At 43.3% G+C, this 26391-nt stretch overlaps 2 protein-coding genes across 8 annotated transcripts in view; both read right to left on the bottom strand.

Annotated features, from left to right (window-relative positions):
• The window catches only part of LOC127508199 (CD9 antigen-like), a 66422-nt gene extending 42406 nt beyond the window's left edge, over positions 1-24016 (bottom strand). The window contains exon 1 of the mRNA XM_051885956.1: positions 23900-24016. The gene's annotated coding sequence lies outside the window, so the exon portion shown is untranslated. The remainder of the gene's footprint in view (positions 1-23899) is intronic.
• Positions 1-26391, bottom strand: part of zgc:65811 (uncharacterized protein LOC393524 homolog) — a 92629-nt gene that overhangs the window by 42406 nt on the left and 23832 nt on the right. The window lies entirely within an intron of this gene.

Raw genomic sequence — 26391 nt, 5'->3', positions numbered from 1 at the left:
TTTCAAAACCACTAACTTTTTCCGTGATACCAATCCAGTGGTATGAGCTGTTTTTTTATGTAGCGTCAAAAGACACAAAGTGCAGGAATCCTCCAGGCTGTGTGCAGTGTAGTGAGTAACACGACCCCTCCCCCTCCGTTGGCATGAGCAATCAGTCAGTCAGTCAGTCACCTGTCTGTGTGTGTGTGTGTGTGTGTGTGTGTGTGTGTGCGTGTAGGATGCAGAAGGAGGTGAACCCCTGAAACTTTTTCCCCTATCGAAAAAGATGAAGTGAGGTGGTTGGTACTGTCTGATGATTGAAATCGCAAAATGGCCTTAACAAATACTTAATAAACTGCAAAATGTTACGTTTTCTAATACCTTTATTTCATGCACAGATTGCTTCTGACAGAGCTGCGGGATAGAGGTCTGCATTCCCGTGGCTCTCCCATGGGAACCGCGGGACCCGATAAGATTTCTTGCTGCGTGGGATTACATTTTGAATGAAAGACGGATTGCGGTCGGTAACTTTAGTGTACTTTAGGCGGGAGCGGGCGGTCTGACAATAACCCGGTCGTTCCCGAGATGCTTTGACATCAGCGCATCTGTGCTTGAACTTGAAGTGAACAAAACTTTCTGCAGTGGTGGCGTTCACACAGTCACCAGTTCCCTGTCCTGAGAAACCTGGCAAGACATGTTCTTTGCATTAGAGGTCTGAGCGAGTGCACCTTCAGAGAACATTCAACCTTTGTGATCGGATTTTGAAGGAGAGACGTTCTGAAACGGTCGTCTGTCAGCATCATTCTGTGTTTTTGCGTGGATGTTACAAAAGATTTCATTTTGCAGTATAGCTAGTAAGCCAACAGTTTTCGTTTATAATTTTGGCTTAGCCTATAGTTTTGAGGGACATGTTGTAGGCTATTTAATTTAGCCTATTTTTCTCTGTGATATTTAGCCTATTATTCTTTGTGACTTTTTTTTCTCTGACATTTTTAGGGTGTTGACAGCATCATAGACAAATAACAAATACAAATCTTGTATATGCAACATTTTATATTTGTTATCCCCAATCACTCTCTTTCTTTAGGGGAAGTTTAAACGCGAGATTCTGGAAACGATCTTTAGCGGGACCCATCGGGTCGGGAAGAAAATTACTATATGCGGATAGCGGGTGAACACAGAGTGAATTTTAGGCGAGAGCGGGTGCGTGCGGAGTAGAACCATTGCGAGAGCGTTACGAAAAAACAGTCCCGCGCAGACCTCTACTGCGCGAGCTCGCAGCGGCATTGGCGGGACACACGATCACCAGGATTCAAAGCGCCAAATGCGAGTAAAAATCAGCGCTTATTCCCCAGTTGCCCAGTAACTTTTTATGAATTTTGACAATGCATGGATGTGAGAATGTGATGTGTCTTGGTGCGATCATTAAATCGCAATGGTTGTGATGTAATTATAGAAATATATAGTCTGACGCGCAGCATGGAGTAAAACAGCTTTTAGCTTCGATTCACAGAAAATGCTGCTCTGCAAGTGCTGTGCAAGTCGCTTATCATTTGAATTTAGGCACGCAACGTGCACCAAACATCTGTACTGAGAGTGTAGTTTATAAATCTGTTGTCAAAGAGAAACATCTTCCTGGATCTCCCTGTAGTTTTCCGTCAAAATTAGAGCTCAATGATTTAACGTTTGAAAGCAAGAAATAAAGACATCATGAATATTAGTATTGTAATCTTATTGTTGTTCTGTAAAATAAAAATAACAAATGATTATATCATGTAATAACTATTAATAACTTTTAATATTTTTTCTTATAACTATTAATAGCTTCTTTAGCTTATTACATGCTTAACCCACTTAAGTGACTGCAACTTTTTTTTACAGAAAATAATTCAATTTCTGTTCTAATTATTGTTGAGCTGCAGGTTTAGGCTCACTTAAATGACTGCATTTATTTTATTTTATATAATTTTAATTTAATTAAGAAGAATTAAGTTATTTATTTTAATTATTTAACTTAAAATACATGTTTACTACTTTTTCAAATATTCTATGTTGCTTAGAAATAAATATATTGTGTTCAAAGGGAAATAGTTGTTTTTTACCTAGACATTTTAGAACTGTAATAGCAATACCGTGAAACCGTGATATTTTGCGTAAGGTTATCATACCTTCAAAATCTCATACCGGCCCATGCCTAATCACAAATCTCATCACTGGATCACAATCATCATCACTACACCACAATCATCATCACTGCATCACAATCATCATCACTGCATCACAATCATCATCACTGCATCACAATCTTCATCACTGGATCACAATCATCATCACTGCATCACAATCATCATCACTGGATCACAATCATCATCAATACACCACAATCATCATCACCGGATCACAATCATCATCACTGCATCACAATCATCATCACTGCATCACAATCTTCATCACTGGATCACAATCATCATCACTGGATCACAATCATCATCACTGCATCGCAATCTTCATCACTGGATGACAATCATCATCACTGCATCACAGTCATCATCACTGCATCACAATCATCATCACTGGATCACAATCATCATCACTACACCACAATCATCATCACCAGATCACAATCATCATCACTGCATCACAATCATCATCACTGCATCACAATCTTCATCACTGGATCACAATCATCATCACTGGATCACAATCATCATCACTGCATCGCAATCTTCATCACTGGATGACAATAATCATCACTGCATCGCAATCTTCATCACTGGATGACAATCATCATCACTGCATCACAGTCATCATCACTGCATCACAGTCATCACTGGATGTCCTTGTTGTTGGTGATTTTAATATTCATGTAGATAATAAAAAAGACGCATTAGGATTGGCATTTGCAGATATTCTAAACTCTATTGGTGTTAGACAACATGTCAGGACCCACTCATTGTCGTAATCATACTTTAGATCTAATATTGTCACATGGAATCGATATTGATGCTGTTGAAATTCTGCAGCAGAGTGACGACATCTCAGATCATTATCTAGTCTCGTGTATACTACATTTAGTCAAGGCGGCTAAACTGCCTCCATGCCATAAATATGGTAGAACCATCACTTCTACCACTAAAGATTGCTTTATAAATAATCTTCCTGATCATTTTCATCGCCTTAGCATACCAGACAGCTTAGAAGACCTCGATGTTGTAACAGAAACTATTGCCTCTGTCTTTTCCAGCACATTAGACTCAGTTGCTCCTTTGCGTTTAAAAAAGATTAAGGAAATTAATCCAATGCCATGGTACAATGAGCACACTCGGGCCCTAAAGTTAGCAGCCAGAAAAATGGAGCGCAGCTGGAAGAAATCAAAACTAGAAGTATTTCGTATTTCGTGGAGAGAGAGAATGATTGAGTACAGAAAGGCCGTAAAATCTGCAAGATCTGCCTATTTTTCAAAACTCTTAGAAGAAAATAAACACAACCCTAGGTATTTATTTGATACAGTGGCTAAATTAACAAGAAATAAAGCTTCAACTTCTGATGTTTCCAAAGAGCACAGCAGTAATGACTTTATGAACTTCTTTACTTGCAAGATTGATAATATTAGAGAAAAAATAATAACCATGCAACCGTCTACTACAGTATCGTGTCAGATAGTGCATTGTAGTGTCCCTGAGGAAAAATTCAATTCATTTACTGCTTTAGGAGAGGAAGAATTGTCTAAACTTGTTAAAATTAAAATCAACAACATGTATGTTAGACCCTATACCGACTAAGCTATTGAAAGAGATGCTTCCAGAGGTCATAGATCCTCTTCTCAATATCGTCAATTCATCTTTATCATTAGGATACGTACCAAAAACTTTTAAGCTGGCTATTATTAAACCTCTTATTAAAAAACCACAACTTGATCCTAGAGAATTAGTCAATTACAGGCCGATCTCAAATCTCACTTTTCTGTCAAAAATACTAGAAAAGGCAGTATCATCACAACTATGTTCCTTTTTAGAAAGAAATGGTATCTGTGAGGATTTCCAGTCAGGATTTAGACCGTACCATAGTACTGAGACTGCTCTCATTAGAGTTACTAATGATTTGCTCTTATCATCAGATCGTGGTTGTATCTCTCTATTAGTGTTACTGGATCTTAGTGCAGCATTTGACACTATTGATCACAATATTCTTTTAAATAGACTCGAAAATTATGTTGGCATTAGTGGAATTGCATTGTCATGGTTCAAATCATACTTATCTGACCGTTATCAGTTTGTAGTAGTAAACGAAGACATGTCATGTCGATCACAAGTTCAATATGGAGTACCACAAGGCTCAGTACTAGGACCGTTGCTGTTCACTCTGTACATGCTACCCTTAGGAGATATCATTAGGAAGCATGGCGTTAGTTTTCACTGTTACGCTGATGATACTCAGCTCTATATTTCTTCGCACCCTGACGAAACTTACCAATTCACAAAATTAACGGAATGCATAGCTGATATAAAAAATTGGATGACCAGTAATTTCCTACTACTAAATTCAGAAAAAAACAGAGATTCTAATTTTTGGACTAAAAACTTCTTCACGTAATAACCTAGAATATTGTCTAACACTTGATGGCTGCTCTGTTAAGTCTTCGTCGTCAGTTAGGAACCTGGGTGTGCTCTTTGATACCAATCTTTCATTTGCAGGCCATGTTACTAGCATCTGTAAAACCGCATTCTTCCATCTTAAAAATATATCTAAACTATGACATATGCTCTCAATGAAAAATGCAGAACAGTTAGTTCATGCGTTCATGACCTCAAGGCTAGATTACTGTAATGCTCTACTGGGTGGTTGTTCTGCTCGCCTGATAAATAAACTACAGCTCGTACAAAATGCAGCAGCTAGAGTTCTTACTAGAACCAGGAAGTATGACCATATTAGCCCAGTTCTGTCAACACTGCATTGGCTTCCTTTTAAACATCGTATAGATTTTAAAATCTTGCTAATTACTTACAAAGCACTAAATGGTTTAGCTCCCCAGTACCTGAGCGAGCTCCTAATTCATTATAGTCCTTCACGTCTATTGCGATCTCAGAATTCAGGCCAGCTGGTAATACCTAGAATATCAAAATCAACTGCAGGTGGTAGATCCTTCTCCTATTTGGCACCTAAACTCTGGAACAATCTTCCTAGCATTGTTCGGGAACAGACACACTCTGTCAGTTTAAATCTAGACTAAAAACGCATCTCTTTAACCTGGCATACACATAACACATTACCAATTTATATTTTCAAATCCGTTAAAGGATTATTAGGCTGCATAAATTAGGTCAGCCGGAACCGGGAACACTTCCTATAACGCCTGATGTACTCGTTACATCAGAAGAAGAATGGCATCTACGCTAATATTAGTCTTTCTGTTTATCCCGAGGTTCACCGTAGTCAACCGGATCCGGGCCGTATCCAGGTGAGACCAAGGACCTGCACCTTGACACGACCACAACGCAGCCCTGACGTATCAGCAGAGATTGAGTCAACTAGATCATCCACTGTGAGGGCCTCATCGACACGACAGCCACGACACAGTTCCTCAACAACCGTCCATACCGGCGTGATCCTCAATACGATCCTCAATTGGATGGAACTGAAATAAATACTTTTAATGTTGCGATCCTATTGGACTTATGATAGCAACCTGAATTGTAACAAAGCACTGTTGGCCAGAGGAGAACTGGCACCCCGACTAAGCCTGGTTTCTCCCAAGGTTTTTTTCTCCATTTTAACACCAATTTGCCACTTGTCTGCCACCTGATGTCACCTGATGGAGTTTGGGTTCCTTGCCGCTGTCGCCTCTGGCTTGCTTAGTTGGGGACACTTGACTTGACATTTGATATTCAACAGTGTTTTGATCTGCCTGCATTGACACTATTCTTTAAGAGCTGCTGTGCAGCCTAACAATGTACCAGTTATCAATGTAAAGCTGCTTTGACACAATCTACATTGTAAAAAGCGCTATATAAATAAAGGTGACTTGACTTGACTTGACATGTCGGTGGTTCTCTACATCAACCATCAGGGGGGTCTGAGGTCTCGCCAGCTGTGCAAGTTAGCCCATCAGATCCTCCTGTGGTCCCAGGGGAAGCTTCTCTCTCTGAGAGCAGCTTATATCCTGGGGCATCAAAATGTGGGGGCAGGCATCCTGTCGAGACAGGGGCCGAGGCCCGGGGAGTGGAGACTCCACCCCGAGGTGGTGGAGCTCATTTGGAAGAATTTCGGTCGCGCAGAAGTCGATCTATTTGCCTCGAAAGAGACCTCTCATTGCCCGTTGTGGTATTCCCTCGGCCTCTGAGGCGGCCGAGCTCATAGAATCCGGTCTCTCAACTGAGGTTGTGGAGACCATACTCCACTCCAGAGCTCCGTCCATGAGAAAACTTTACGCATATAAGTGGAAGCTGTTTGCTACTTGGTGTAGCCGATCTCAGGTGGACCCGTTCCACTCATCCATCAGTCATGTACTGCAATTTCTCCAAGAAAAATTCTCGGATGGCCTATCTCCTTCTACATTGAAGGTTTATATTGCAGCTATTTCCGCCTATCATGCGCCTTTGGGGGACATTTCTGTGGGAAAGAACCCCCTAGTTATACGTTTTCTCCGTGGCACCCAGAGGCTGAGGCCTGCTGTGCGTACAAGAACTCCATCCTGGGACTTGGCTATTGTTTTGGAAGGGTTGGCTGCGGCTCCCTTTGAACCTTTAGAGGAAGTATCTGAAAAGTTCCTCACTTTGAAAACTATATTTCTGTTGGCTATATCATCTCTCAAAAGAATTGGAGATCTACAAGCACTTTCTGTTGCTCCTTCATGTTTGGAATTTGCACCTGGAATGGTCAAGGCTTTCCTGCATCATAGACCTGGGTATATACCCAAGGTCCCCACCAATGTCCTGGGGCCTTTTGACCTCCACCCTTCTCAAATGTGGATCAGGAGAAACTAAATCTGCTGTGCCCGGTGAGGGCTTTAGACACCTACGTCCACAGAGCTGCCCTGTGGCGCAAGACTGATCAATTATTTCTCTGTTACGGGTCCCCTAAGAAAGGGGGCCCAGCGTCTAAGCAGAGAATGAGCAAGTGGGTGGTCGAGGCCATCTCTCTTGCCTATGAGTCTTCCGCGCAGCCTTCACCTTTGGCTGTCCGGGCACACTCCACCAGGGGTATGGCTGCTTCAAAAGCTTTGTTCTCGGGAGTTCCCATCAATGAGATCTGTGATGCGGCTGGGTGGTCATCTCAGCACACCTTTATTAGGTTTTACAACCTTGACTTGGACTCTACTCCGGGGTCCGCGGTGCTCTCGTCCCAAAGTTAACAGGACAGGCACTTGGTCCTATGGCCTAGTTGGGATAGGGTTCCCAATGCGATTCAACGCAGCGTCAATGTTCCCATGAAAGGGAACGTCTCGAGTTAGGTTTGTAACCCTGGTTCCCTGAATAGGGAACGAGACGCTGCGTTGCTTAGCCATACTCCCTGCGCACCTGTGAGCGTCTGCTTCATCCACATCAGAAGCTGGCGTTCTTTGTTCTCAGGAGTGCTTTATAGTTTCCTGGTCCGTGACGTCAATTGCTCTGACGTCCCGTCACACTATTGGTTCGATTTCACGAGTGCTTCAAGACGTAATCACGCAGAAGTGATTCCAATGCGATTCAACGCAGCGTCTCGTTCCCTATTCAGGGATATATACATACATACATACATACAGTAGATGGCCATTTTACTTATTAATTCCTCAGAATTAAATGCATTACCAGACACCAAGTAAACACGGTCTGAATGAAAGGCTGTGCTTAAATCTTTCATAGATCAGCCTGGAATGCCTGTAACACAGCCATTGTGTACAGCGCAGTACCAGCCTGACTCGCTGTGAAACGCCTCTGATGATGCGCCCCCAGGGGAGAGATAGCACGCGAGCGTCTCTCTGATCTGAGGCAGCATCGTATAAACGCGTGCCTTCGCACCCGTGATAGTCGAGCGGGTCGACGTCACGGGCACAAAGACACATTTATTTTATAAATGCTTTGGGGGTCTGACTAGTGTTTCACTGCATGAATGACCTCCCAAAGCAGTTCCCTTTTGCTTTATCATCACGGGAGGAACACTCGGAGACGGACAAACTCACATTCCATTCCATTCCAACGGAAAACACTTCAGTGTCAAGTCAAGTCACCTTTATTTATATAGGGTTTTTTACAATGTAGATTGTGTCAAAGCAGCTTTACATTGATAACTGGCACATTGTTAGGCTGCACAGCAGCTCTTAAAGAATAGTGTCAATGCAGGCAGATCAAAGCACTGTTGAATATCAAATGTCAAGTCAAGTGTCCCCAACTAAGCAAGCCAGAGGCGACAGCGGCAAGGAACCCAAACTCCATCAGGTGACATTAGGTGGCAGACAAGTGGCAAATTGGTGTTAAAATGGAGAAAAAAACCTTGGGAGAAACCAGGCTTAGTCGGGGTGCCAGTCCTCCTCTGGCCAACAGTGCTTTGTTACAATTCAGGTTGCTATCATAAGTCCAATAGGATCGCAACATTAAAAGTATTTATTTCAGTTCCATCCAATTGAGGATCGTATTGAGGATCACGCCGGTATGGACGGTTGTTGAGGAACTGTGTCGTGGCTGTCGTGTCGATGAGGCCCTCACAGTGGATGATCTAGTTGACTCAATCTCTGCTGATACGTCAGGGCTACGTTGTGGTCGTGTCAAGGTGCAGGTCCTTGGTCTCACCTGGATACGGCCCGGATCCGGTTGACTACGGTGAACCTCGGGATAAACAGAAAGACTAATATTAGCGTAGATGCCATTCTTCTTCTGATGTAACGAGTACATCAGGTGTTATAGGAAGTGTTCCCGGTTCCGGCTGACCTAATTTATGCAGCCTAATAATCCTTTAACGGATTTGAAAATATAAATTGGTAATGTGTTATGTGTATGCCAGGTTAAAGAGATGCGTTTTTAGTCTAGATTTAAACTGACAGAGTGTGTCTGCTTCCCGAACAATGCTAGGAAGATTGTTCCAGAGTTTAGGTGCCAAATAGGAGAAGGATCTACCACCTGCAGTTGATTTTGATATTCTAGGTATTACCAGCTGGCCTGAATTCTGAGATCGCAATAGACGTGAAGGACTATAATGAATTAGGAGCTCGCTCAGGTACTGGGGAGCTAAACCATTTAGTGCTTTGTAAGTAATTAGCAAGATTTTAAAATCTATACGATGTTTAACAGAAAGCCAATGCAGTGTTGACAGAACTGGGCTAATATGGTCATACTTCCTGGTTCTAGTAAGAACTCTAGCTGCTGCATTTTGTACGAGCTGTAGTTTATTTATCAGGCGAGCAGAACAACCACCCAGTAGAGCATTACAGTAATCTAGCCTTGAGGTCATGAACGCATGAACTAACTGTTCTGCATTTTTCATTGAGAGCATATGTCGTAGTTTAGATATATTTTTAAGACGGAAGAATGCGCTTTTACAGATGCTAGTAACATGGCCTTCAAATGAAAGATTGGTATCAAAGAGCACACCCAGGTTACTAACTGACGACGAAGACTTAACAGAGCAGCCATCAAGTGTTAGACAATATTCTAGGTTATTACGTGAAGAAGTTTTTGGTCCAAAAATTAGAATCTCTGTTTTTTCTGAATTTAGTAGTAGGAAATTACTGGTCATCCAATTTTTTATATCAGCTATGCATTCCGTTAATTTTGTGAATTGGTAAGTTTCGTCAGGGCGCGAAGAAATATAGAGCTGAGTATCATCAGCGTAACAGTGAAAACTAACGCCATGCTTCCTAATGATATCTCCCAAGGGTAGCATGTACAGAGTGAACAGCAACGGTCCTAGTACTGAGCCTTGTGGTACTCCATATTGAACTTGTGATCGATACGACATGTCTTCGTTTACTACTACAAACTGATAACGGTCAGATAAGTATGATTTGAACCATGACAATGCAATTCCACTAATGCCAACATAATTTTCGAGTCTATTTAAAAGAATATTGTGATCAATAGTGTCAAATGCTGCACTAAGATCCAGTAACACTAATAGAGAGATACAACCACGATCTGATGATAAGAGCAAATCATTAGTAACTCTAATGAGAGCAGTCTCAGTACTATGGTACGGTCTAAATCCTGACTGGAAATCCTTACAGATACCATTTCTTTCTAAAAAGGAACATAGTTGTGATGATACTGCCTTTTCTAGTATTTTTGACAGAAAAGTGAGATTTGAGATTGGCCTGTAATTGACTAATTCTCTAGGATCAAGTTGTGGTTTTTTAATAAGAGGTTTAATAATATCCAGCTTAAAAATTTTTGGTACGTATCCTAATGATAAAGATGAATTGACGATATTGAGAAGAGGATCTATGACCTCTGGAAGCATCTCTTTCAATAGCTTAGTCGGTATAGGGTCTAACATACATGTTGTTGATTTTGATGATTTAACAAGTTTAGACAATTCTTCCTCTCCTAAAGCAGTAAATGAATTGAATTTTTCCTCAGGGACACTACAATGCACTATCTGACACGATACTGTAGTAGACGGTTGCATGGTTATTATTTTTTCTCTAATATTATCAATCTTGCAAGTAAAGAAGTTCATAAAGTCATTACTGCTGTGCTCTTTGGAAACATCAGAAGTTGAAGCTTTATTTCTTGTTAATTTAGCCACTGTATCAAATAAATACCTAGGGTTGTGTTTATTTTCTTCTAAGAGTTTTGAAAAATAGGCAGATCTAGCAGATTTTAAGGCCTTTCTGTACTCAATCATTCTCTCTCTCCACGAAAAACGAAATACTTCTAGTTTTGATTTCTTCCAGCTGCGCTCCATTTTTCTGGCTGCTAACTTTAGGGCCCGAGTGGGCTCATTGTACCATGGCATTGGATTAATTTCCTTAATCTTTTTTAAACGCAAAGGAGCAACTGAGTCTAATGTGCTGGAAAAGACAGAGGCAATAGTTTCTGTTGCAACATCGAGGTCTTCTAAGCTGTCTGGTATGCTAAGGCGATGAAAATGATCAGGAAGATTATTTATAAAGCAATCTTTAGTGGTAGAAGTGATGGTTCTACCATATTTATGGCATGGAGGCAGTTTAGCCGCCTTGACTAAATGTAGTATACACGAGACTAGATAATGATCTGAGATGTCGTCACTCTGCTGCAGAATTTCAACAGCATCAATATCGATTCCATGTGACAATATTAGATCTAAAGTATGATTACGACAATGAGTGGGTCCTGACACATGTTGTCTAACACCAATAGAGTTTAGAATATCTGCAAATGCCAATCCTAATGCGTCTTTTTTATTATCTACATGAATATTAAAATCACCAACAACAAGGACTTTATCTGCAGCTAGTACTAACTCTGATAGAAAGTCAGCAAATTCTTTGATAAAGTCTGTATTGTGTCCTGGTGGCCTGTATACAGTAGCCAGCACAAATGTCAACTTACATAATGTTACGTAAAGTACCATAGTTTCGAAGGAATTATATTTGAAAGACTTCTGACTAATACTGTAAATATTACTATAGATTACAGCAACACCTCCCCCTTTGCCTTTCTGACGGGCATTGTGTTGATAATCATAACCTTGAGGACTAGACTCATTTAAAGTAATGTAATTGTCCGGTTTTAGCCAAGTTTCTGTCAAACACAGCACATCTAGATTATTATCTTTGATAATATCATTAACAATAAGTGATTTTGAAGAAAGGGATCTAATATTTAACAACCCAAGTTTTATCATTTGTTTAGCATTATTATCTCCTATTTTTTATTTGTTGAACATCAATTAAATTTTTACCATTAAATGGGTTTGGAAGTTTTTTGTTTTTACTAATTCGGGGTACAGACACAGTCTCTATTTGAAAATATCTACGTGTAAGAGTTTCTATGTGTTGGGAGTTATCTGAATTTTCTGACTTCTGTAACGTGAGGCAGCTAGCAGACGGTCGGTTTAGCCAGTCTGTCTGCTTTCTGACCTGGGCCCCAGTTTGTCATGTTTCAGTTCTAAGACTATGTGCCATATTACTAGAGAGAAGAGCAGCACCATCCCGGGAGGGATGAATACCATCTCTTTTTAACAGGTCAGGTCTGCCCCAAAAACTTTTCCAATTGTTTATGAAACCTATATTATTTTGCGGACACCACTTAGACAGCCAACCATTGAGTGATGATAATCTGCTAACTATCTCATCACTCCGACGAACAGGAAGGGGGCCAGAGCAAATTACTTCTCCTGACATTGTACTTGCGAGTTCACACACCTCTTTAATGTTAATTTTAGTGATCTCCGACTGGCGAAGTCGAACATCATTAGTGCCGACGTGAATAATAATCTTAGAGTATTTACGATTAGCATTAGCCAGCACTTTTAAATTTGCTTTGATGTCAGGTGCTCTGGCTCCCGGCAAACATGTGACTATGGTGGCTGGTGTCTCTATTTTCATGTTCCGTGTAATAGAATCGCCAATAACTAGGGCACTTTCAACAGGATTCTCAGTGGGTGTATCACTGAGTGGGGAGAACCTGTTTGATGTTCTTATTGGAACGGAAGAGTGGTGTTTTCCGCGGCTAGGCCGCCTCACCGTTACCCAAGTGCCCTGCTGCGCGGGCTCTACAGCCGGAACCGAACAATGTACAGAGTTCACTAAGCTAGTCGCATCCAAAACAGTATCTGAAGCCCTTGCATTCTTACTATCCTCGATTAAAGTTTGGATGCATGTCTCTAATTCTGAGATTCTCTCTGTCAGCCTGACTATTTCCCTACATTTATGACATGTAAATCCCTCGTCGCTGACAGAGAGAGCTATGGTAAACATGTGGCAAATGGAACAGGTAGCAATGCTGGGAGAGGATGACATGACTCACCGTGTTTGTAGACTGATCCGACTTACCACAGCTGTTTGAAGAACACGTTGAAAAAGGAGCGCGCGAGAGACCGTTAACAAGTTAACAAGCTAGCGCTGCAAATGCAAATGCGTTGTAACAGCGATTTAGATTCAAAGATTACAAGCTAGCGACGTCAGATTAGTGTGGTAGGCAATATTACATATAAGGTAATAAAAAAAAATAAGCAACAATGAATAAAAGTAAGAGATTCAAAACAAAGCTATACGGAGTTACAGACGCAAACCAATCTGAGCAGCGAGCAGCGAGGCAGACAGGAGCAATCGATTCTAGACCACCCAAGCCGAAGAAGCGCCGAGGCACACTTCGGTCCCGACAAAACTTTCTGACTTTCTCTCAAATATATAATATATAATATATGTGTGTTCACTTTTCACTTGTCAGAGTTGAAAAAGGAACAAGCGGAGAGAAAGTTCTGTGCACTGCCTGTCAAATCTAACTCCTAACAAAGTGATGAAGAGTTTGAGCAGCGCTGTTTCACACACACACTTCACAGTATGGTCTCTGAAGGCAAAAGACCTGCAGACGCACCTGCGGTTCATCTAATTATAGCCTCGCATCGGCGCATTCCGATGACGTCACGCAGGCTATAAATATAGGTCAATTTCATTGATGTTGTTTTACACATATTCACAGCTGGTCATGACTAAAGACGTTCCCATTGCGCTGAATTAAGTGCAGCTCGAGTGTAGCCTTTGAAAGGGAACACGTTCTACGTGCTACTTAAGAGTCGCTGTTCGTTTCTCAAGTGCTAAATTATTACCTTATAGAATTGTTTCCTTTAACGTTTAACCTAATAATCATCACCTGATGTGGATTAGAAAAAGAAAAAAAAAGATACCTTTCAAAAAGATTAAATTAATGTTCTTCTAGAGGAGGTAGAGCGAAACAAAGATGTCATTTTCAGAAGATTTCTTTAAAGGTAGGTAAAGGGGAGGTAAATAGGAAGGACACCAAAGTCGTTGGGAGAGTCAATGCTGAGCAGCTTTCTTTTATTAGGCTTCTTTTCCAATTCAGGCAGTCTTAAAGTAAAACAGGATGACGAACAGCCTTTTCATAAAGGAAATAAGACTGTGTTCATTTCAAATTAACTTCAAAATTACAATACACAAGAATCCATAATGGGAAACAACAAAGTTAAGGCCGCAGCTAACTCAATAGTAAACTCATTGCTCACAAACTCAGAAAAGTGCAGAACAGATAAACTACAACATGTGACAGACAAAAATAAATGCTAGATGTATTCAAAATAGTAAGAATAAAACCATAAAATACACAAATAAACCTTAATCACAATATGTGAAGTTCTTAAAGGTAGTTTAGGGAGAAGCGAGCCCATCTAATCTTCCAATCAACAGCCAGAGTATATAAGCAGCTGTTTACCTCTCTTCAGTCTCAGCTGTTCCAGCACCCCTCCACCTCCCCAAACTCCACCTTCATCTCAGGTACCTTGCCCTATGTAATCATATCCTATATTTATTCACTGTATATCAGAGCTCGAGTTGAAGCTGCTTCATCGAGCCCCTCCTCAGTGGACAGCAAGCCAAATTAGCTAACCTAATAGCCTAAAGATTATATGGGCAAACAACCTAAAAAATACAAATAAATATACTCAGCCACATGGAACATAGAAAACGTGCAATAATATCAGAAATGCAAAGCAATCCATCAAAAAATAATCTTACATACGCATTAGTAAACCTCTTAACATCAATATATTTCCTTTAATAATACGGATGGCTCATATAATTAGAGAAATTAAACAGTTCCCTTTCGAAAGGGAACTCAACTCTGCGTTAACCGCTATGGGGAACCGTCACTCGTGACAGGTGTCCAAAATGCCAAAGAATCACACCACTCCAATCCTATTGGCTGGCGACAGCCTATGACGTAAACATGGCGCGAACCCGGAAGTATAAAGGGGGTGCCCGAGGAAGCAGTCAACATCTTCTCGTCTTTCGGGACTGTCTTGTCTTTGCCATTGATCTCATCTCCGTTAAGGATTTACTTTCTATCATGACTGACAAACATTTCAGGAAGTGTGCTGATCCTTGTCCCAGGTTTCTAACACCGGAGGACTCACACAACCTGTGCGTTCTTTGTTTGGGCGAGGAGCACGCGCGGACAGTGCTCGAGGGCGCTGTCTGCGTTAATTGTGAGCGTCTTCCTATGAGGACGCTCCGTTCTCATCTGGCCCTCTTCTCGAGGGAAGAGGCGTCGGCACCTTTGCCCGGTGGTTCCGGCCCTGCTCGTGCTGAGGCTGAGCGGCGGCTGAAATCATGGGGCTCACAGGTGGAGCTCGCTGAGAAATTTGAGAAGGGCGTAAACCTTTCTCAAACCGAAGCGGCTAACGAGGACGCGCTCCTGGATGACGATGACGTCTTGTCTTTGACGTCTTCTGATCCAGGAGCGAGTGCTCTTCTGGCTGCAAGCCCCAGAGAGCAGGAGATGGCCATGGAGGGAGAAGCGGGCGAGCCCGCGGCTCCCTCCAGTCCGCCCTGCCCGGCGTATATGGAGTTATTGGAGGTTATGGAGCGTGCCTCGGGCAGGCTGCAGCTGCTTTGGGAGCGCGTTAGGAGGGAGCCTGTTCGCAGCAGGCTTGATGAATGGTTTTTTTCGGACCATAACCCAGTAACTCCAGTGAGCCTTCCATTCCTCCCCGATCTGCATTCTGAGATCGAGAAGGCATGGAAGAACCCACACTCGGCCCGAATTCATCGATATCAGCGGACTAGTTTGGCTGATGTTGAGGGATTGGGCCAGCATGGGTATGTGTCGATGCCACCTGTTGATGAGATGTTTGCGAACTATCTCGCTACAGGGAGCGCACCGACACTGAGAGCTCCGGTCCTGCCATCCAAAGCGCTGAAAATGACATCACGTTTGAATGGCAGGGCTTACGCCACTGCGGGTCAGGCTGGTGCGGCATTGCACACGATGGCAGTGTTGCAAGCATACCAGGCTGACCTGCTTAAGGATCTGGACCAGGGGCAGGGTCTGTCCCCTGAGGCGGTGGCAGAGCTGCGCCACACCACGGATCTTGCTCTGAGGGCCACCAAGCAGACGGCCACCTTGATCGGCAGGTCGATGGCGGCCATGGTGGCCACAGAGCGACATCTGTGGTTGAACTGTGCGGACATCGGGGAGAAAGAGAAGAACTTTCTCCTCAATGCCCCGGTATCGCCTACTGAGCTTTTCGGTACCTCCGTCGAGGCGGTGGTCGAAAAATTCAGGGAGGTGAGGGCGCGCTCTGCAGCATTTAGATCTTGTATCCCGCTCAGATCCAGCTCTGGGCCCAAACAGCCGGGAGGTCCAGGCCCGTCTCGAGTCGAGGCTCAGAGACAGGCCCAGAAATCCAGTGTCGCCGCTCGTGCGCCTCCTCCTCCTCGGAGTAAGTCACAGAGACGGCAGGATGCTAGGAGGAAGAAGCAGGACCTGAGGGAGGTGATCGATCAGAGGCGCCAGCAGTACCGCTGATCGATCTCCTCTCTCTCGCGGAGCATTTCTTTTGTTTGCCCTTGCTCTCTCTTCTTCCTCCACCTCCCGGGAGCATTTCAGACATCTATGTGCTCAGGCTTTTGACAGTCAGGCTGACGGTTTGGCCCATGATGAATATTTTTCTGAAGGCCCGCCTTCTGGCTTGATAGTGAAAAGTACTTTTAGGCTTAAAAGAACTTTGGATTTTATCCTTCTCGATTCTAAGAAAGGAAGGGAAACCTTCGTTCCACGAGCCGCAGGAGGTAAGATGGGTCTAATTTTTATGTTTTTAAAAGTTTAGACCTTATTTTCCTGTATAGTTTTCCTGAGCATATAGTCAGTAATTGTGAAGGGGTTATTTTGGGCAAAATAACTGAATCAATAGGCTGGCTAGTTTCTTGCAGGCCTTGTTTTTGGCCGCTAGGTTTAGCTCCCTGTGTTAAGAGCAGCTTTTCAGCTATATTATAGTCTTGTTTGAGTTTGCACTTATTTTTTTTCAGTTATTTGTATGCAGGTCAGCCTGTTTCGGCCACCTGACTCTGTTGGCTTGTAGTGCTTCATTTTTCCCTTCATGTTTGAAGGTTGCAAAGTGAAGCCCAAGCCTGCTAGGCCTTAGCTTGTAGCTAGGCTAGAGCTAGGTTAGGTGTTTGTTACATCACACCCATTTTGTTACCCCCTTTTTCAGGGTGTATAATTCCTAGTTCTGGCCGCCTCCCAAGGGAGATGTTGGCCATATGCCCTTTTTCCCCTTCATTATATGTAGGTGCTATGGCTAAGGTTAACAGCTAAGGTTATAGGCTGTTGTTAGCCTTCCTGGTTTGTTCCCCCAGGTGGTAGCTATGCAGTGTTGCTAGGCCCCACTTTCAGAACCTGTCATGCTTATGTTTCCGCATGAGCCTCTTGATATTATTCAAGTTGAGTGTACGATGCTAAATGATTTTAGCTCTCGTTCTCAAGGGTTCATCACAGTTTTTAGTTCTGTTGTTAAGGCTGTGAAACATTTATCCTGTTGGATGGCATGTTTTACAAAGCTTGTTTGCTTTGGGTTCTTAGCCGCAGCCCTACATATCACCTGTTGGATTGCACACTCAGGTTGAGTGTAGACGGCCTTATTCTCCTTAGAATAGATTTGGTCTTTGTTCACTCCCGGTTGATCCTGACCACAGCAACTGTTTTACATTTACTAACAATCTGTTAGATTGTTAGTAGCCTCTCTTCCAGGTACAGCTTGTCTTGGGCGCTGTTGGTTCGCGATCATGAGTTTGCTCACATCTCTTAGCACTACCTCAGGCTTATGCGCATGTCGTTTGAGGTAGTAGGCCTTGTGGGCCTCCCTTAGACCATGGTAGCATATGTTTTTTGTACCATGTACATTTGCCTGTTGGATTGTGTAGGCTTAGCTCAGGTTGTGTAGCTAGTTATCCACAACTAACTTGTTGGGTCTAGAGCTGGTCCCCTCGGAGCTTGGTCCCTATTATGACCACTGGCTGGCGCCACATGGTGTTAAAAGTAGTAGGCCCTTTCAGGTCTCTTTTTTAATTTTCATGTTGGCACGACTGAGTTGGTTATGTTGCACTCATTCCATGGTTGAGTCTTTATTTTTCTGACTTACACCGCCATCGGCCACGCCCACCTCTGTAAGAGTAGGTCCTAGGTCAGGCCTCTCTTAAGTGCTGTGTGTGCGTACTCTTCCAAGTGTTGGTTTTTTACGAGTACTTGGCCTGCTGGCTGGTTTAGTCATTTAGTTGCCATTGGCTGGTGCCATATGTTCATAGGTTGTAGGCCCCAGTAGGGCCTCCCTTTAGTTTGCATGTTGGCTCAGTGTGACGGGTAGGCCCTCGGGGCCTCCTTGACTAACATGCTGGCTTACACCTTTTTTGTGTTTTCTTTAATAGTTTTTACTGAAAACAGTAAAAGGGCATTTATGTCGCTGGCTGGCCAGGGCTCCGGCTGACTCATTAACCTCCTTCGTAGTCGGTTTGTCTTGCCTGGAGCTTGATAACACTGCCACGAGCTGATGCCACGTGCCTACTGAGGTTATAGGCCCATGGGGCCTTCTTTAGCGCTTGATGGCGTACGCTGTACTCATCTTGCTTAAAGAGTAAAGAGTGGCTTCTTTGCCACCCTGAAATACCACCATCCGTTTTTATGTCTCTGGTGTGATTCTAGTTCTTCTTCAGAACTTCATTTAAGTTGTAGACTCTTTTCCGGCCTCCATAATTATGTGCCTACAGTATGGTCTATCTGTTAGGTTGAGCTTCGTACTTCCCTTTGGGTTGACTTTGTAATTGTGCTTAGCTCCCTAAGCTGGTCATTGGTTGTAGACTTCTGTGAAGTCTCCCGCTGAGACCAGCCCACTTAGGCTGGTTTGTGCTCCCCTGTTCCAGGGTTTTTTCTAGCGCACAGCCTCCTCAGGTGCGTTTGTCAGACACTGAGTAGATCCCAGGATGAGCGGGTTTTTACTCCCCTCAATACGAGGGTTTATAGCACTCAGCTGAGTTCTGCTCTCCGGGATGCCCATCTCTGCGCGTGGGTTTGAGTTGCTCACTGCTCTTTCGCAGTCGCTCTTACTTGCTCTCTTCTCTGAAGAATGCGCTATGGAGATTCTGTGTGACAGACAGGGCTGGCCCAGACTAATTCTGGCCTGCGCCAAGTTGGTACGGCCTCCCTGGTGGCATTGAGGGTGACTCTGTTCCCCTCTAGTGACTGGCCGGGGTTCCCTTTGGTTTCCTGGCTACATTCCCTTTAACTCCCTTGGGTCAGCGGTCACGCCGGCGATACCACCTCGTTTTTTTTCTTACCAGTGTGAAAGAGACTCAAAATACTCCGTCAATGTTGCACATATAATTAAGAGTTATACACCATTAAAATTTGTGGAATATCTTCTTTTATTTGTGTACACTCAGAGTAAAAACAAAATGATGTGCTTTTTGCAAAATAAAGAAAACTAACATGATGCGTGATCTCTCGTCTCCCTCTGAACTAAGTTTAATCTGATTCTCAGAAAATGAACTGTAACTTAGTGAATACTAATGACACAAAAATTAGACTTATGTCTAAAAAAACGTTGAAATGTCAGGTTTTAAATCGTGTAAGTCAAATCGAAAACAAATATTCTGTGTTTATGTAATCTGTATGAAAAGAGACACATGTCAGACGCCCATGATTCAGCTCATTATCGGGCTGCCTGTTGGACAGTCCCTCAAGATAAGTAGGTGTTGACTGCTTCCTCGGGCGCCCCCTTTATACTTCCGGGTTGGCGCCATGTTTACGTCATAGGCTGTCGCCAGCCAATAGGATTGGAGTGGTGTGATTCTTTGGCATTTCGGACACCTGTCACGAGACAGTTCCCCATAGCGGTTAACGCAGAGTCTCGTTCCCTGTTCTAAGGGAACCATGGTTACATACGTAACCTGAGACGATGTCATGGAACAACAGTGATAGCCTTCCTTACCTTTTCATAAAGGAAATAAGACTGTGGGGGTACGGAAGGGGCAACTCCCCCAATGAGGCACAACAGACAGCTCCCCCCATGGCAGGGAGAACACATTACATCTTCCCTACATCTATATATATATATATATATATATATATATATATATATATATACAGTATATGTGCTGTGAGAAGATTTGTGATTCATCTGAAGAACACACGCGGACGCTCGACTACATCACGCAAATATTGAGTTCTCTTTCGAGTCTTGCGCTTGAATGGACAAATTCACACAAAAATTATGTCAACATGCCCGTATTGGCAATTATTCTAACAAAGATAGTAGGTTATGTCTTAAGTGAACTTAAACACTCGAGAAAGAACACATGTGTTCCGTATCACTGTACGGTATCATGCATTATGTCTTAAAGTGACAGCAGCCTAATATTCCTGCTGTCTGAATGTGTTTTTAATGTTAATCAAACAACAAAAGACAAGGAAATCACTCACTGCCCTTGACTGAATAGCTTTTGTAACTTAATTAATAATTAATAATGATGAATCTTTATTTAATTTATACAGTGAAGATTATATGCAGTGTCGTTTTACATTTGATTAGCTACTTTCCGTTTCTGTACCGGAAAAATACTGTTAGATACCTGAAAAGCACTGTTTATTTTATTTGTATCTTTACTCTACTGTATTTATTTGTGCTGTTGCTTGTAGTTTAAATATTTGTTCTTATTTTCTTTATCTTTATTTGACAGTTGTCCTATTTTTCCTGAAGATAGCACAAAACTGTACCGAAACTGTGGCCCTAAAACCGTGATAAAAACCAAACCGTGAGTAATTTGAATCGCTGCACCCCTAGTTTTGACTGTCACGATCACTGTCTGTTCCTGTCAGTTCCTGGACTCCACTTCCCATAATCCTCCCTTCCAATCACATGCACCAATCACCAATTGCCACACACACCTGCAGATCATTACCTGGACTATTTAAGACACACACACACACACACCCTTTGCGAAGTCTTGATTTGCCCCGGTGATCACTTCTGAGCGTTTTCTTGTGGATTGTATTTCTGTTGCCATTGGACTGTTTATTGGACTGTGTTTGTTTGCCGCCTGCCCTGATCCTTGCCTGTTATTTGGACTGTGTTTGTTTGCCGCCTGCCCTGACCATTGCCTGTGACTTTACTCTGCTTGTCTGCCGCCTGCCTCGACCATTGCCTGTCCCTGTTTGTGTCTCTGCCTTTGCCCCTGTCTGCTTTGGTGTTTATCGTAATAAAGCTGCAAATGGATCCTCACGCATTCGACCCATCATCACAGAAGACTTCGCCATCAAACGATCCAGCAGCTTCTACGAGCGCTTCCAGCCTTAGCATGGACCCAGCAATACGCCTCGTCCGCCTTCGGCAAGGTAATTGTACACTCGAGGACCACATTCAGAAGTTTTTAGACATTGCCTATTTCTCTGACCTGCCTGACTGTGCCCTCATTGACTTCTTTGGCTATGGATTAAACGAACCATTGAAGGACTACTTACTTATTAATGGTCCCCGAGGGTCGTTCATGGAATTTCTGGACTTTGCCCTGCTTACTGTTGGTTCACTTTTTACTGTGGGTGTCGCGGAGGAACGCGACACCTCGTCCCCCCATGTAATGGCTGCCTCTAAAGAGAGCCTGCACAAAATGGCGGCCACAACATCATCACATCATGTCTCCGCTGATCTTCCAGAGCCAGGTCAAGTCTCCGTTGATCCTCTAGAATTACATCACGTCTCTGGATCTGTTTGGGAGCGGAGTGGGTTGCGTTCCAGTGTGGCTGATCCAGCGCTGACTTCAGTACGAGCGGCTGGCATTCCTAAGCCTCCGCCGGCCGCTTCACACTCAAGCTCGCCGGTTGCCGCTTCACACTCAAGCTCGCCGGTTGCCACGCACTCAAGCTCGCCGGTTGCCACGCACTCAAATTCTCTGGATGCTATGGACAAGATGGCCGCTTTGCCAGTGCCCACGGGCAAGATGGTCGTTCCAGCCAGTGAGTCCACTCCAGAACCAGCTCCAGTCCGCGAGTCCGCTCCAACCCGTGAGCCCGCTGCAGCGCCCTCAGAGGAGGTAGGCATAGAGCCACCGCCTCAACCATGTAAACGGAGGAGGAGGAGGAAGAAGGCTTCCTCCATCCCTCAAGGCCCGGAGGCCTTCCCAGAGCCCGCTGTAGGCCCGGAGGCCGTCCCAGAGCCCGTTGTAAGCCCGGAGGCCGTCCCAGAGCAGTCCGCTGCCGTCCCAGAGCAGCCCGCTCTTCCTGATACGGCCACGGAGGCCGTCGCCGAGCTCCTCGCCCTGCCGGCGCCACCCGAGCTCCTCGCCCTGCCGGCGCCACCCGAGCTCCTTACCCACGAAACCGCCACGGCCTCCGTTGAATTCCCCAAGAACTTTTTCGGGGGGGGCCATATACCTGAGGGTGGGGAGCTTGTGGGTGGGGACCCTGCACGGCCGCGATCATCAGCGGCCTCCGAATTGCTTGAGCTTGCGGGTGGGGACCTTACACGCCCACGGTCTTCAACCGCCTGTGAACTGCTGTGGCCGGCTACGGACCCTGACCTGCCGTGGGCGCCCAAGCTACCTGACCTACCGTGGCCGCCTAAGCCACCTGACCTGCCGTGGTTGCCCTAAGCCACCTGACCTGCCGTGGGTGCCTAAGCCACCTGACCTGCCGTGGTTGCCTAAGCCACCTGACCTGCCGTGGTTGCCCAAGCCACCTGACCCGCCGTGGCTATCCGTGGCACCTGACCCGCCGTGGCTGCCCGTGGCACCTGACCCGCCGTGGCTGCCCGTGGCACCTGACCCGCCGTGGCTGCCCGTGGCACCTGACCCCCCGTGGCTGCCCGAGTTCCTGGACCTGCATTGGAGACCCCGTTCCCGTCTGCCAACAGGTCTCCAATGTACCCACCCCCCCCTCCCTATCTGTGCCATTTACGCCGCGAGGACGCGCCTTCCGGAAGGGGGGCGTTATGTCACGATCACTGTCTGTTCCTGTCAGTTCCTGGACTCCACTTCCCATAATCCTCCCTTCCAATCACATGCACCAATCACCAATTGCCACACACACCTGCAGATCATTACCTGGACTATTTAAGACACACACACACACACACCCTTTGCGAAGTCTTGATTTGCCCCGGTGATCACTTCTGAGCGTTTTCTTGTGGATTGTATTTCTGTTGCCATTGGACTGTTTATTGGACTGTGTTTGTTTGCCGCCTGCCCTGATCCTTGCCTGTTATTTGGACTGTGTTTGTTTGCCGCCTGCCCTGACCATTGCCTGTGACTTTACTCTGCTTGTCTGCCGCCTGCCTCGACCATTGCCTGTCCCTGTTTGTGTCTCTGCCTTTGCCCCTGTCTGCTTTGGTGTTTATCGTAATAAAGCTGCAAATGGATCCTCACGCATTCGACCCATCATCACATTGACCCAGCTTGGCTGCTGTACAAGACTGATCTTGGTAAGTAAATACATACATTACATACATATATAGACAGACAGAATACAGTACATAGAGAATGAATAGCTGTAAAAAAAAAAAAAAAAAAAAAAAACTTGTAAACCTGCGGGAAACACTGAATCATCATCATCATTCTGTTGAATCTGCACCTGCAGGCTTTTACACTGCAAATGGACTGAAAGTGAAACTAGCACTCATGTTCCATTTACATTTATAAGATTTTTTTTTTAACAAAGAAGACAGTCACAGTGTTTAACCAACAGACAAGTAAATATGAAGAGACATACTCACAGCAAACAGAGTGTTAAACAAGATCAGGAAACATTTACATATCTGTGCGCAGTCCATCACGAGCCGATTTATTTCACTGCAATAAAAGATTCTGTTAAATGACCCCAAACAGACACTGCCAGTGGATTACGTCTTAATTGACTATCCAAATAATAAACAAAATACGTTTTTTCTTTTCTTTAAAAAATGCATTTTAATTTTAATCAGCAGTTTGAATGGCCATTGTTTATGAAATGTGCTATATAAATAAACTTGCCTAGTACTGTAGAGAAGAGCTGTGGTTTTGTCGAGACTGACTCTGGATAGCGCTGATGTCTTCACTGTCTGCTGTCAAATGTGCTTTTCTTCACACGCACACGCCTGTTTCTTGCTCGCAACATGCGCGCTCATTGGTCCACGGTTCGAGTGACAGAGTTTCTTATGGGGGTATTTTTGTTCCAATATTCCAAATAAATAGATTATGATCCACAAATAAATGTAAAGAGATTCACAAAAAATAATCGTATGCACAAATTAATAGAATGAGGTCCACAAATATATGTTAGGAGTTTGACAAAAAAATAATTAAATTCACAAATATATAAAATGAGATTTTCTAATAAAAGACATTCACAAATATGTTTTTATGTCACAACTTTATTCTGGTTAGTTCAGAAATCCACTTTGATAAACTAATTCAATTATTCTTAAGAGTCTGGGTCCAAACTGAAGCTGATGTACTCTCTAGTCACGGGTGTCCCGAGGTAAAACAAAGCAAATGGAGAATAATTAGCGTAGCTGCTGTTCATAACATTAAGCAAAGATAGTCATGTGCAATTGATCTGATATGAGAGGCATTATGTGAATGCTTGGCTGAAGAGATGTGTCTTTAATCTAGATTTAAACTGGGTGAGCGAGTCTGAGTCCCGAACATTATCAGGAAGGCTATTCCAGAGTTTAGGAGCCAAATGTGAAAACGCTCTCCCTCCTTTAGTGGACTTAGCTATCCTAGGTACAACCAGAAGTCCAGAGTTTTGTGATCTTAAAGAGCGTGAAGGATTGTAGGGCGATAGAAGATCGGTTAAGTACACAGGAGCTAAACCATTTAGAGTCTTATAGGTCATTAGCAGTACTTTATAATCGATACGGAACTTAATAGGTAACCAGTGAAGAGATGATAAAATTGGTGTTATATGATCATATTTTCTTGACCTGGTAAGAACTCTAGCAGCTGCATTTTGGACTAATTGTAGCTTGTTTATTGAGGAAGCAGGGCAACCAGCTAGTAATGCATTACAGTAATCTAGTCTAGACGTCATGAAAGCATGAACTAACTTTTCTGCATCAGAAACAGATAACATATTCCGTATCTTAGCAATGTTTCTGAGGTGGAAGAAGGCTGTTTTTGTAACGTGAAATATGATTTTCGAAGGACAAGTTGCTGTCTAATATAACACCCAGGTCTTTAACTGTCGAGGATGGAGTAACAGAACATCCTTCTAAATGCAGATTGTAGTCTGAGAGATTCTGTGTACAGGTTTTTGGTCCAATAAGTAATACTTCAGTCTTATCTGAATTTAATAGAAGAAAATTACTGGTCATCCAATATTTTATATTTTTAACACACTCTGTCAATTTGGATAATTTAGAGATTTTATCTGGTTGTGTTGAAATATATAACTGAGTATCATCGGCATAGCAGTGGAAACTAATTCCATGTTTTCTTATAATATCACCAAGTGGCAGCAAATATATTGAAAATAGCAGAGGGCCTAACACAGATCCTTGCGGCACTCCATAATTTACTATCGTTATCTTAGATTTTTCCCTGTTTAAATAGACAAAATTGTGATGGTCTGATAGATACGACCTAAACCACCTTAATGACTTTAACACACTTCACCTTCTCTCACAGCCGGGTCACAAGAGTACAGTTATTGGTTTAGACCTGTTAACTGAAAAGACAGAGTTGAATGTCATGCAGTACTTGAAGAAAGAAGAGGAAGTGACATCAGAATGATTCATAATCCACACCCTTCATCAGTCTAAACTGGTTCAGAGATGATCACTGCTCTGTGGTTAAACTAACTGAGTTCTCACACTCAACAGTAACATGTTTCTAAACCTCAACAGTGAGATCACAGCTCTGAAAACACCAGAACTGCTATAAATAATTCACTATTTTAATTACAGAAGTGTAGGATGGATATCAGCCATCTTAATATTGTAAGAAAATCTTGACTCTGGAATAGATGAAAACGTCCCTGTACAACTTCATACAGACTCTGAGTTTGAAATTAACAGTAATGATCTCATGAGCAAAAGAATATCCTATAAACTGTGTTCAGATCAGATGTGTGTTGAGTCAGTGTGTTTACAATATAAACTTCTCACACTGAACAACTGTCACGTATGTTTTGGTTTTGTGTTCATGTTTCTGATTTCGTGTCTTTTATTTTGTAGTTTGATTCATGTTGCTTGTTTGTGTCATGCTTCCCTTGCTCCTCATGTTCTCCCTTAATCTATGTGTCATGTTCTGATTGGTTGTTTTTGGTCATGTGGTTTTCAGTTCTGTTCTGTTCGGTTCTCTTGTTCCTTGTGTCACTTGCTCATTGGTTGTCATAGTCATGTGTTCTCTAAGTTCTTGTATTTAAAGCCATTGTCTTCCCCATGTTACTTTGTTGTGTATTGTTAATGTAACACTGCTGTCGGTGAGTCTGTTCAGGTCAAGTCTGTTCAGGTCCATGTCAACTGGTTGCTTTGTTTGTT

The sequence above is a fragment of the Ctenopharyngodon idella genome, chromosome 3, assembly GCF_019924925.1.
Source record: "Ctenopharyngodon idella isolate HZGC_01 chromosome 3, HZGC01, whole genome shotgun sequence".
Lineage (NCBI taxonomy): Eukaryota > Metazoa > Chordata > Actinopteri > Cypriniformes > Xenocyprididae > Ctenopharyngodon > Ctenopharyngodon idella.
This window is presented reverse-complemented; position numbering and strand designations above follow the sequence as displayed.